Genomic DNA, 14,489 nt, shown 5'->3' with positions numbered 1-14,489 from the left:
TTGGGGAAGTCCAGAACAAGGGGTCACAGTTTAAGGATAAGGGGGAAATCTTTTAGGACCGAGATGAGAAAAACATTTTTCACACAGAGAGTGGTGAATCTCTGGAATTCTCTGCCACAGAAGGTAGTTGAGGCCAGTTCATTGGCTATATTTAAGAGGGAGTTAGATGTGGCCCTTGTGGCTAAAGGGATCAGGGGGTATGGAGAGAAGGCAGGTACAGGATACTGAGTTGGATGATCAGCCATGATCATATTGAATAGCGGTGTAGGCTCGAAGGGCCGAATGACCTACTCCTGCACCTATTTTCTATGTTTCTATGAAACTAGTAGAGAACTAGGGTGGGGGAGGAACAGAGAGAGAGAGGGAAACAAAGGGTTGCTTGAAGTTAGAGAAATCAATATTCATACCGCTGGGTTGTAAGCTGCCCAAGCAAAATATGAGGTGCTGTTCCTCCAATTTGCGTTTGGCCTCACTCTGACAGTGAAGGAGGCCAGTACAGTAAGGGCAGTATGATAATGGGACACGGAGTTAAAGTGTTTAGCAACTGGGAGGATCGCCTTGGCACAGGCGGACAGAAATCTATACTATTACTAAATCTCTCAACTTGACCACTTCGGGTATGCGTTGTATTTAAATATCCGCAAAAACGATCCCCCATAGTGCTATGATTTTTCACCACCTTACTCGCCATTCTCCTCTACTGCAAGTCAAATAAGTTTTGTTCCGATCATTTGCAACATAGTACAAAAGTTATGAAGGTTTAAAAATCATATAAACCGCCCCTTCCGGAACCGGCTGTCAATAACGGGCAAGGAGAATAAAAAGCTGAAGTGGAGGAGTGTGTCGAGCAGCTCGCGGAGAGTGCGCAGCCCGCGGGGAGTGCTTCTGCAGTGACCAGCACGACCAGCTGCTGAGTTGAACCGGAAGCCTCTGAGTGAAGCTGGAGTGCGACCGGGATCTGCTGCGTGAGGCCAAAAGCTGAAGGTGCGGGGTGAGCATAGTGCGAGCTGCGTCTGCTGCGACCACCCACCCCCTCCCCACACCCCCTTCCCCCTCCAAATTAAACAGAGTGCAGAATATAGTGTTTCAGGGAAAGTGCAGATAAAAAAAGTATTAGGGCCGCATTAAGGTTGATTGGAAGATCGGAAATTCATCCCTAACATACGTGAGACGTCTGTTCAAGAACCTGAAAACAGAGGGGATTAAGAGGGATATGGGCCTAATGGGAGTATCTCACGAAGACACGCTAGATAGCACGGATGCGTTGGGGTGAAGGACTGGTTCCCTGCTGTATTATAATCCTGGGAATCTATTACTCTAGCACTGTGAGGCAGCGCAACTTAGACATAGAGGTAGAATTAGGCCATTTGCCCCCATTAATTCTAGGCCTTTCGATGATGGCTGACCTAATTTTCCCTCTCAATCCCATTCTCCTGCCTTCTCCCCATAACCTTTGACGCCTTTATAAATCAAGAACCTACCAATCTCCGTTTTAAAAATACCCAAAGTCTTCACCTCTGCAGCCATCCATGGCAAGGACTTACACAGATGCACCACCGTCTGGCCAAAGGGACTTGATAGACTAAATGGTCTTGCCAGCACTGTAGGTTTCTTTTTCACAACACTGGATGCCATTCTGCCCATCTGGCCCCATGCTAGCACCCACAGAAGCAATACCATCAAGTCAAGTCTATTTGTCACATACACATACGAGATGTGCAGTGAAATGAAAGTGGCAATGCTCACTGACTTTTGTGCAAAAAGACAAACAACCAAACAACCAAAAAAACTATAAACCCAATCATAACACACATATACCTTTACATAATAAATAATGGAAGGAAAAACGTTCAGTAGAGTTAGTCCCTGGTGAGATAGGCGTTTGCAGTCCGAATGGCCTCTGGGAAGAAACTCCTTCTCAACCTCTCTGTTCTCACCGCATGGCAACGGAGGCGTTTGCCTGACCGTAGCAGCTGGAACAGTCCGTTGCAGGGGTGGAAGGGGTCTCTCATGATATTGTTGGCTCTGGAGTTGCACCTCCTGATGTATAGTTCCTGCAGGGGGGCAAGTGAAGTTCCCATAGTGCGTTTGGCTGAACGCACTACTCTCTGCAGAGCCATCTTGTCCTTGGCAGAGCAATTCCCAAACCAGATGGTAATGTTCCCGGACAAGATCGTTGCGTAGAAGCACGGGTGGGACCATCAGTCCCACCCATTTATATCCAAGCAGCCATGCATTGTTCCTCTCTCACAAGTCCATTGGCCTCATTAGATAGAGACACGAGGAACTGCAGATGCTGAATCCTGAGCAAAACGCATACGTTTGGAGGAGCTCGGTGGGTTAGGCAGCATGAGTGGAGGGAATGGATAGATGATGTTTTGGGTCGGGGCCCTGACCCCAAAATGTGGTCTATCCATTCCTTTCACAAATGCTGTCTTAACTTCCTCTTCATGCTTTTGCTATCTATCTAAACAGAAGGGTAATTTACAGCAGTGACATTGACCAGCATGTCTCTGGGATGTGGGAGGAAATTGACGCAACGGGAGTAAGTCCAAGCAACCGTAGGATGAACGTACAAACTCCACCGAGACAGCATCTAAGGTCAGGATGGTACATGGGGTATTGAGGCCATAAGGCTGTAGCCTTAAGTGCTGTGTCACCTTTAGACTTTACTATAGAGATATAGCAAGGAAGCAGGCCCTTCGGCCCAACATGTCATTGCTGACCAGCGAACACCTCATACGCTACCACTATCCTACTCGCTAAGGACAATTTACAATTTTACAATAGCCAATGAACCTACAAACATGTACGTCTTTGGAGCATGGGAGCAAACCGGAGCACCCGGAGGAAACCCACGCGGTCACAGGAAGAACGTACACACTCTGTACAGACAGCACCCATAGTCAGGATGGAACCTAGGTCTCTGGCGTTGTGAGTCAGCAACTCTACCACTGCGCCGCTGTGCCACCCTGCTGCACCACTGGGTCAACCATGTGGTACAAAGTTGTCAAATACAATGTGAGTTCTGACGGAAGTAAGTCGGAAAATAGTGTATAATTATCAAGCATGAACAAAATATCAGGTATTTCTTCGCTGCTGATGGTTAGAAAGAGCACGTGCAGATTATAGAATCATAAAGTTACACAAAATGGAAGCAGGCCCCTCAGCCCGGAAAGTTGACTATTTGAGCTAATGCCATTTATTTGCATTTGGCCCATATCCCTCGAAACCTTTCCTATCCGTGTACAATGTCCAAACATTGTGATTGTACAATTTGTTCCTCCAGCAGCTCATTCCATACACCTATCACCCTCCATGTGAAAAGGTTGCCCCTCAGGTACCCTTTAAATCTTTCCTCTCTCATCTTAAACATATGACCTCTAGTTTTAGACTGTCCTACCTTGACTGTGACTATTCACCTTAGCAGTGCCCCTCATAACATCATACACTGCAATGTCAGCCCTCAGCCTCCTAAGCTTCAAAGGAAAAAAAGCCCAAGTCTATCCAGTCTCCCATTATAATTAAGGATCTCCAGGTAACATCCTCCTTGTGTACCGTTTCTTCTTTAGAGATACAGCGTGTAAACAGGCACTTTGGCCCACCGAGTCCGCAGCAACCAACGATCACCCAGTACACTAACATTATCCTACACACTAGGGACAATTTACAATTTTACCGCAGCCATTTAACCTGCAAACCTATACGTCTTTGGCATGCGAGAGGAAAGCTGAACAGCCGGAGAAAATCCATGCAGTCTCACGGAGAACATACAAACTCTATACAGACGGCACCCGTAGTCAAGTTCAAACTCGGGTCTCTGTGCTAAGGTAGCAGATCACCCACTACACCACTGTGTCACACTTCCCTACACCCTTACCAGCTTAATGACATCCTTCCTAGAGCTATGTAACTAGACTACACTGAATATTCCAAATGTGGCCTCACCAATGTGACATGACATCCTAGCTCTGACCGATGAAGGCAAGACTGACAAATGCCTTCTTCACCATCGAGGACCTGAGCTACACAGAAATGTGGTGCTGGCTAGGAACGCAAGAGGCTGAGGGGTCATCTTCTAGAGATGCATAAAATCATGATGGGAATTGATATGGTAAATGCACAGTCTTTTATCCAGTCTTGGACAGGTACATGGATTGAAAATGTTTGGAGGGATATGGACCAAATGTGGGCAAATGGACTAACTTAGATGGGACAATTGGTCAACATTGACGAATTGGGCCAAATGAGTCGTCAACTCAGAGTCACACAGCACAGAAACAGACCCTTCAGCCCAACTTGTCCATGCTGAACAAGATGCTCCATGTACACTACTTCCACCTGCCCAAGTTTGAGATCCAAATCCCTCTAAACCTTTCTTACCTGTTTACCTTGTCTATTCACTTTCAGGGTGCTTCGTATTTGTACCCCAAAGTCTCTCCATCCGACAACACTCTCCAGAGGAAACTTCCTTTGTGTCTACCCAGGATTTCTGCCATCGTCCCAGCAAAAACTGCACAGGGAACACCCATCCCAAGGAACACTGCCAACAATAATGTTTCGCAACCAGAGCAGTCATTGCTGGAAACACAGATGAACAGCCGTCGAGAGAACACAAGGAACTACTGTGTCGAACCTGAAGACTGTACCGTGCACAGAGTTATTACTTCCTTTCATTCCAGCCATTCCAATGTGCTGACATTTGGGTTTGGCGTGGCAATGCTAAAATTGTTGAAAGTTAGGCTCAGAATAACAGGTTTACCCTGGTGAGCTTTGTGCACTAGTGTCAGAGAGTCTACTGCACAGAAACAGGCCGTTTGGTCCATCGCATCCACACCGAAGCAGTCACTTACACAAATCCCATTAAGGTTGAGGTTTAGATTGTAGTACTGTGGTACAGCTTTGTTCAGCCTGTGGTACAGTACAAAAACTGTACCACAGTAGTCTGACTCTGTAACTGTCGTGGGTGTAAAACCTTTTCCCTGTGCTTAGTGGTCTTTGCTAAGCTAGGGATGGTCTTTGTTATGGAAATGAGAAACTGAGAACTTGCTGAAATGAAATGATTCAATTTACAGAGACGAAAGCATTTTTTCCTCTGGAGAAAGCTGCCTGCAGGACAGCAAAGGTGGGTGACTTTGGGGTACGTTCATAGTACCTTCCCTGCCGAAAATTGTGTGGCCTATTCTGCACTCTGTACTTCCTCCATATACATTGTAGTTTGACTTGACAGGTTGTTCTTCAGTTTGACTTGATTGTGTCTATGTAATGTTTTTATCTGTTTGGATAGCATGCAAAACAGAGCTTTTCATTACACCTCAGTACATATAACTATAATAAACATAAACCTAACCATAGGGTGGCACAGCTGGTAGAGCTGCTGGCTAACAGTGCCAGAGATCCAGGTTCAATACTAACATGGAAGAACTGGAAATGGAAATATATCTAAAGTGTATGAATTCCAATCATTCCAGCCCACTGATAGCTATGACTTGGAACTTCTCTCTTTCTCTCTAAGATGCTCCTTGAATTTAGCTCTTTGTGCGAGATTTTGGTTCCCCTACTCACAAAGTTTTTAGTTTAGTTTAGAGATATAATGTGGAAATGTTATCCCAGTTTCACATCCTACACACTGGGGACGATTTACAGAAGCTAATTAACCTACAAACCTGAGATAGACACAATATACTGGAGTAACTCAGTGGGTCAGGCAGCATCTCTGGAGAACACGGATAGGCGAAGTTTCAGATGACTCACGTGACGTGAAATGGCACCTATCCAGTTTCTCCAGAGATGCTGCTTGACTTGCTGAGTTACTCCAGCGTATATTGTGTGCATCTTTAGTACTTTTCTTGCAACCTACAAACCTGTACCTCTTTGGAAAGTGGGAGGAAACCAGTGTGCTTGGAGGAAACCCACGTGATCACAGGGAGAACGTAGAACTCCACACAGAGAGCGCATGTAGACCGGAATGAACCCGGGTGTCTGACGGTGTAAGGCACAACTCCATCGTTGCATCACCGTACCGCAAAGCTTCTTCTGTCCTGGGAGATATTTGGGGATGTGAAATTATCCAAGTTGTTGCTGTAAATGGCAGGAGTCTGAAACTGAAACAGAAAATGTTACTAACGTTCAAAAGTTTAATCAATCTGAGCAAAAGGAACAGATAATACAGTGATATATTTACATGTAAATTGTTTGTCTGTAAAAATAAAATCTCAATCTTTGGAGTATTGGGTTCCGTTTTGGTCACCCTTCTGGCGGAAGGGTGATGTTAAACTGGAAAGAGAGCAGAGAAGATTTACAACGATGTTGCCAGGACTCGATGGCCTGAGCTACAGAGAGAGGCTGGGCGGGCTAAGGCTTTATTCCTTGGACAGCTGGATGTTGATGGATGATCTTATAGAGGTGTATAAAATTATGAGGAGAAAAGATAGGGTAAATATAGTGTCTTTTATGCAGAACAAGGGAATTAAGAACCAAGGGAAATTGGTTTCAGGTTACAGGGGAAAGATTCATTGGCAACATAAAAACATTTAAAAGGCATTTGGAGAAGTACATGGATAGGAAAGGTTTCGAGGGATATTGTAACTCCACTTTTTAACAAAGGAGAGAGAAATCAGGAAATTATAGACCAATTAGCCTTACAACGGTAATGGGGAAGATTCTTGAGTCGATTATTACAGATGTTATAGCAGCGCATTTAGAAAGTAGTAACAGGATCGGTCAACATGGATTTATGAAGGGGAAATCATGCTCGACTAATCTTCTGGAATTTTTTGAGGATGTAACAAGTAACAACAGACCTCTCCTGGTCTGGCGATGATGTGATAGGACTCTTGAATTTAAATCGGTAGATTGCTGATACATTTCCATTCCAAAGACTAGAGTGCAAAAATCCATGGCAGTTCTAAGCAAAGATTATAGAGGATAATATAATCTTTGGTTCTAAGAAAGTGCTGTATTGTCCCAGGTGCTGGCTTTTGAATTAATAAGTCCTGCTCAATCCCTATATGTAAAACAATTCTGTGATACTATTTCAAAGAAGAGCAATGATGTTCGACACAATATTTCCTTTTAATCAACGTCATTGAAACAGATGGAAATAATAAGGAACTACAGATGCCTGAATCTTAAGAAAACCACAAAGGCAAAACACAAAGATCCTTCCAAACCAAACCATCGCCTGTGCTGTCCCTCCACAGATGGTGCCTGGCCTGCTGTTTTCCTCCAGCATTTCATGTTTTGCTTATGGAGGCAGATAACAGATATAATCACATCATTTACAGCAGCCTGCCACATTTATGGTTGACTACTGTATTTCCTATATTGACAATGATGGTTACAGTTGAAACTTGTTCATTGGTTAAAATAAATGCTTCTGAAAGCGATTAAAAACATTTAAGTATTTTGTCTTTTAATCACTGGCGCCTAGACCCTGCTGCAGATTTGACCTTGAAAATCCCAGCATTTCCTACCGCTGCCATTATTAATTATGCTTCCAGTTGACGAGTCTCAATCTTTGGAATTCCCTCCCTAAATCTCTGCTCTTCTCTACTCCTCTTTAAAATGATAAGAATAATTAACTATGGATTGAAAGCAAGTATTCCCACTGGTTGGAATTGTCTATGGTTATTGGTTATTATTACGTGTCACGTGTGCCGAGATAAATGAAAATGTTTTACCCCATCAAATCCAACACTACACATCAATACATTCAACCCAGACACAATTACAACAGGTAGAGCAAAGAGAAAATACCAGAGTGCAGAATCTAATTGCTGAAATAACTCAACGGGTCAGGCAGCATTCCTGGAGATCATACATAGGCGAAGTTTAGAATGAAAACCCTTCTTTCGAAAGAGCAGTTGACCTTGCAGCACCTCCAAGCTCTTCTGATGTTCAGTGAGATCATGGCTGGTCAGATCTTGGCCTCAGTTCCACCTTCCTTACCAGTTCCCCATATCGATTGGTTCCCACATAAACCAAAAACCTGTCCATCATGAAAATATTGAATTGCTCTTCTTCCAGAATTTTGCGATAGATTGATCCAAAGATTCCTTACCTTTCAGTAGAAGGAAATCCCTCTTCACATTTGCAATAAATTGGCAAACCCTTGTTGTGAACCAGTGCCCATTAATTTTCTCTCTCAGCATTCACCCCTCAGAGTTTATTCACTCAGAGGGTGGTGAGTAAAAGGACACGCTGCAAGAGGAGGTAGTTGAGGCAGGTACACTAACAATTTTTAAACCAATTGAGCTGGGTATGGGGATTGGAAAGATTTAGAGCGATATGGGCCAAACACAAACAAAATAGGACTAGCTTGAAGCATCTTGGTTGGCATGTCAAGTTGGGTTGAAAGGGCCCGTTTCCATGCTGTATGACTCTATGACTGTTATTTAGACTATGGGCAGTGATCACGATTTGTATTAAGTACATCAGATTTCACTAACACCACAGGGAAAGTCATCACGAGGGTCCACTTCAGTCTGAAGAAGGGCCTCGACTCGAAACGTTACCCATTCCTTCTCTCTAGAGAGGCTGCCTGTCCCGCTGAGTTACTCCAGCATTTTGTGTCTACCCAGGGTCCATCTCAAACTCTACTTCCTAAGGCCAAAGAGATTCTTCCCAAACACAGTGTGGATTCCATCAATCCAGAGGCACACTGGACATAGAACAATACAGCACAGGAATGTCCATGCTGAACATGATGCAGAGTTAAACTATCATCTGTAATCTAGTCTAGCTGCAAGTTGCAGTAGTTGTCCGGCTGCAAGATGCAGCAGTAGTCTAGTCTAGTTCCAAGATGCATCAGTGGTCTAGTTGCAAGATGCATCACTCAGAGGCCAAGCTCTAGGATATTATCAACACTTTCACTGAAGCATAAAAGGGAATGGGCATCACACAATGCCCACAGGACAAAGATCCTCACTGTGTTCACTCTACCACACATCCCCTCAGCGATATTAGATTCACAGTGAACCACCTATAAGATGAGACGGAGATTGATGAAGAAATTCAACACCACCTTTAATGCACCAGGAAAGCCGTGGGTGAGTGAGGAAAACGGTATTTAAGACCTCTCATCTGACATAAAACACCTGGTCTACAAGGCAGCACTGATACAGGCCCTACAATTTTTGTTTCCAAGATTTTAAGACTTAAAATGTTTTTAAGATCATTACAGGTGAAATATGAATATTCAATAAAATCATTTCTGAGGATGGCGAGGTGAAATGGTGGGAATTACGTCATTATGACATACTTGCATATGCATAATTCAGAGCCCGGAGCAAAGTCGTAGTTGACTCCTTGACTGATGAATATCCCAGCATTGGGCTCACATTAAATATCAACAAGGCAGCTTGCTCCCACTACACACCAATAACCTTGTTTGAAGAACGGCACAGTGATGCAGTTGCTTGATAGGGCCAAAGACCCGGGTTCAATCCTAATTATGGGTGCTATTTGTAAGGAATGTGTACGTTCTCCCTGTAACCGCAAGTGTTTTCTCGGGGTGCTCATATTTATTCACACTCAAAAGACATACAGGTTTGTAGGTTAATTGTCTTTTGTAAATTGGCCCCAGTGAGTAGGATAGTGCCAGTGTACAGGGTGATCATTGGTCAGTGTGGATTCAGTGGGCCGATGAGCCCATTTCCACGCTGTATCTCTAACGTGTCTAAGGAAAATTCCAACCCAAAACATCACCTATCCATGTTCCCCAGGGATGCTGCCTGACCTGTTGAATTACTCCAGCATTTTGTGTCTTTTCTTACCAATAACCCAGATCCATAACAAGGCCATGACATTATGAACAATTACGACGTAATCAGGAGCCACCTCTGAGTGGATCAAATCTTCATAATAAAAATTAATGCGGCCCGATCTGCTGAGTATTATAGCCAAATTGATTATAAGCCGATTTATTTCCAGAACTAGATACAAGATACATTACAAGATACATTTATTTGTCACATGTGCCAGTTGGCACAGTGAAATGTGTGTTCACCATACAGCCATACAATTAAAATAAAGTACACAATACAGGATATAGTCCAACACAAAACATCCCCACACAGCAGAATCAAAGTTTCCCACTGTGAGGGAAGGCACCAAAGTCAGTCCTCTTCCTCTGTTGTTCTTAATTTTCACCCATGGTCGGGGCCTCCCGAGCCCTTCGCAGTCACCGCTACGGGTGGCCCGATATTCAGGCCTGCTCGCAATGGGTCTCAGGACTCCGCAATGTTGAGGTCAGCGCCGCCCGCGTTGGGAGCTCTTCAAACCTCAGCTCCACGATGTTGGAACAGCGGGCCCAGCACTCCGGAGCTTCAAACGGCGATCCAGGAAGGTATCGCTCCGCTCCGCGGTGAATCCAGCGCTGCGATTCCGCTGCTGAAGTTCAGGTCCGGGTTCCCGGCAGGAAAGGCCGCTCCGATCCAGGTAGTAGGCCGCAAAGAGGGGGGCGAGGACGCGACTCGGAGAATAGTCGCGTCCTCGCCAGGAAGCGACTAGGAAATGGTTTCCCCCTTACCCTACCCCCCTCCCCCACATAAGAAAAGTAAAGAAACTCCAAACACACACTTTTAAGACAAACTAAAATAAAAAAAAGATAGAAAAAAACGGACAGGCTGTAGGCAGAGGCTGCCTTCAATGCGGCGCCCCTTGTGTAGGTGATTATGGAAATTTATTCAGGAAATAACAAGCAGAAAAAAAAAGCTGTTTTCGAAAAAAAGGCTAGATTGTTTCTATGTAACCTTCTCACAGTAATCCAACACCATTTTGGTAAGAGAATGGGGTATGATTACTGATTTTCTCACCAAAGTGGCGTCTGATTACTGTGTGGAAGTTACATGGAAACAATCTGGACTGTGTGTTTTAATTTCAAGACCGCTTTTTTTCTGATGGTCATTTCCTGAAAAAAAAGTTTGTCAGTTTCACCACGGGCGGCCATTGAAATTGACAAGCAATTGCTTCCATTGACACGTAGAGCATAGAACACTGAAATGTACAACACAGGAACAGGCCCTTTGATCTACAATTTCTGAGTAACGATACTCTCAAACAATGCCTTTAGTATTTTTAACCGTAAACAAATACATTTGTGGCTTTTAAAGGGACCTTTAGTTTTGAACATCCTTTCGGAGAAATTTTTATTACTGCGAATCTGAAACTCTCTAGCCCCCCCAACACCTTTTTCCCGATTGACACAATATTTTTACAACATGATTTTCAATAACAAAAGGTTTCTTAGGAATGCAACCAGCAGAACAACCTGTACGTCAGAGACATGGATGTCAAATGTCAGGACTTTAAATGCCGGAGAATTACACCCAATGCTATCTCCACAAAATCTTATAAATCCATTGGCACTATTGTTGAAAGATTGTTAGTATCTTCTTGCAGGCCAACAGCCAAAGGTTTGAGGCTCTAATTACATTCACTTAAGCCCTTGGGCAGGTTACATAGTTCGCATACCCAAGATCAGACTCCTGAAACAGGAACCCTGGTCTGAGATCCATTACAGCAAGGCACTTTCCAAAGGAAATGCTTCAAGGATAGTTTCAAAAAAAATTGCAAAATCTTCACCAATGCATGGAAATCACTGGCCTGTGATCATTGAAAGTGGAGGTTATTGTGCCTCCTTGACCAAAGAACTGAGCATGTGGATTGTGAAAATGGTGCTAAAGCCTGGCGCCTCTTGCATGCAATCTCAGTGGACTATTTCTATACGCTTTATACTAAATCGTTAGTTGGGGATTCTCCTTAGGTATGGCGATACCTTACTGAACTGTATGCAAAAAAAGAATTTCAATAGACAATAGGGGCAGGAGTAGGCCATTCGGCCCTTCGAGCCACTATTCAATGTGATCATGGCTGATGATCCCCAATCAGTATTCCTTTCCTGCCTTCTCCCCATATCCCCTGACTCCGCTATCTTTAAGAGCCCTATCTAGCTCTCTTTTGAAAGTATCCAGAGAACCGGCCTCCACCACCCTCTGAGGCAGAGAATTCCACAGACTCACAACTCTCTGTGTGAAAAAGTGTTTCCTCATCTCCGTTCTAAGTGGCTTACCACTTATTCTTAAACAGTGGCTCCTGGTTTTGGACTCCCCCAACATCGGGAACATGTTTCCTGCCTCTAGTGTGTCCAAACCCTTAATAATCTTATATGTTTCAATAATTTTTCCTCTCATCCTTCTAAACTCCATAGTGTACAAACCAAGCCGCTCCATTCTCTCAGCATATGACAGTCCAGCCATCCCGGGAATTAACCTTGTAAACCTACGCTCCACTCCCTCAATAGCAAGAATGTCTTTCCTCAAATTAGGGGACCAAAACGGCACACTATACTCCAGGTGTGGTCTCACGAGGGCCCTATACAACTGCAGAAGGACCTCTTTGCTCCTATACTCCACTCCTCTTGTTATGAAGGCCAACATGCCATTCGCTTTCTTCACTGCCTACTGTACATGCACGCTTACTTTCATTGACTGATGAACAAGGACCCCCAGATCCCGTAGTACTTCCCCTTTTCTCAACTTGACACCATTTAGCTAATAATCTGCCTTCCTGTTTTACTGCCAAAGTGGATAACCTCACATATATCCACATAATACTGCATCTGCCCACTCACCCAACCTGTCCAAGTCACCCTGCCTTCTCATAGCATCCTCCTCACAGTCACACTGCCACCCACCTTTGTGTTACCTGTAAATTTGCTAATGTTACTTTAAATCCCTTCATCTAAATCATTGATGTATATTGTAAATAGCTGCGGTCTTGTAAATAGCTGCGGTCGCAGCACCAAGCCTTGCGGTACCCCACTAGTCACTGCCTGCCATTCTGAAAGGGACCCGTTAATCCCTACTCTTTGTTTCCTGTCTGCCAACCAATTTTCTATCCATGTCAGCACTCTTACCCCAATACCATGTGCCATAATTTCGCCCACTAATCTGCTATGTGCGACCTTATCAACAGCTTTCTGAAAGTCCAGGTACACTACATCCACTGGCTCTCCTGTGTCCATTTTCCTAGTTACATCCTCAAATAATTCCAGATTAGTCAAGCATGATTTCACAGTACATCTGTACGTGATAATAAAGAACCATTGACCAAGAGCACAAATAATTCCAGAGAATTGTGGATGCAGCCCAGACTATCACACAAATCATCCTCCCTTCCATTGACTCCTTCTACACTTCACACTGCTCAGCTGTTTCAGGCAGTGACGTGCGGTGAGGTCAATGGCTGGGGAGGCACTGACTTCTACCCCATCCTAACTTAGTTCTGTGTGTGTGTTAGTTGTGTGTTTATTTGTTAGTTGCGTGTGTGTTAGTTGTCTGTGCGTGATATGCCTGGGAGGAAAGGAGAGAAGGGAGGGAGGGAGAGAAGGGAGGAAGGAGAGAAGGGAGGGAGGGAAGTAGAGAAAGAAAGAAGGGAGGGAAGGAGAGAAGGGAAATGAGAGATAGGAAGGAGGGAAGGAGAAAAGGGAGGAAGGGAAGAAGGGAAGGGAGGGAAGGGAGGGAAGGGAGGGAAGGGAGGGAAGGAGAGAAGGGAGGGAGAGGGCCGGCGATGGGAATGGATGCCGGGATCCCGAGCCAAGAGTAGATTACTCCAGCGTGGGGCCCAATTGGGAACTCTCAGCGGCCCAGAGCCTCCGAATAGGCCCTAACAAATCAACAAATCAACCTACCAATCTGCGCCGCTGCTGCTGAAGCTAGCTAACGTGGATGGAGAGCGAGGCAGCGTCAATTACGTGAGCCTACATAATTGACGCTCGCTCTCCCTCCACTTGGCTCAAGACACGCCCCTTTGTGAGGCAGACGTGATCACTGCCTCCCCTGGTGCTTTTTCATTGCAGTTTTATGAAGAGACCAGCAAGCATAAATGTAATATATTTATATGTGAAATAAGCTACCTGGACTATGGAAGGTAAGGACATGTAATGAAGGGATCTCCAAACATTACATTGGTGACATACATAGAGATAGTAACAGGCACACGCTTATAGCCCGCGCTCCATAGTTTCTGAGAGGCTTAGCTCGTTGCTGCCTCACCTCTCATCTCTCCCTGTATTTGCAGCAGAGCTGCGAAAATTTGGCAATTTTGACTATAAAAAATTATTAGGTTCATATAGAAATGACATTTATAACAAAGATCAGTGGAAAAATCTTTATATTTATTTTATTTTATTATTATTTTTCTTTACTTTTCTTAACAGCTATTTTCATTGGGCGTATGACAGGTGAGGTTCTGCCTCCCCTGACCGCACGTCCCTAGTTTCAAGCAACTGAACCATCCTCTCACCAACTAGAGAGCGGTCCTGACCTACCATTGGAGATGCTCGGACTATCTTTAATCGGAACTCTCTGCACTTTACCTTGCACTAAATGTTATTCCCTTTATCCTGTATCTGTACACTGTGGACGACTTGATTGGAATTATGTATAGTCTTTCCGCTGACTGAATAGCATGCAACAAAAATCTTT

This window comes from Leucoraja erinacea, chromosome 20 (genome assembly GCF_028641065.1).
Source record: "Leucoraja erinacea ecotype New England chromosome 20, Leri_hhj_1, whole genome shotgun sequence".
In the NCBI taxonomy this organism is placed as follows: Eukaryota; Metazoa; Chordata; class Chondrichthyes; order Rajiformes; family Rajidae; genus Leucoraja; species Leucoraja erinaceus.
Note: the sequence above shows the minus strand (reverse complement) of the source record.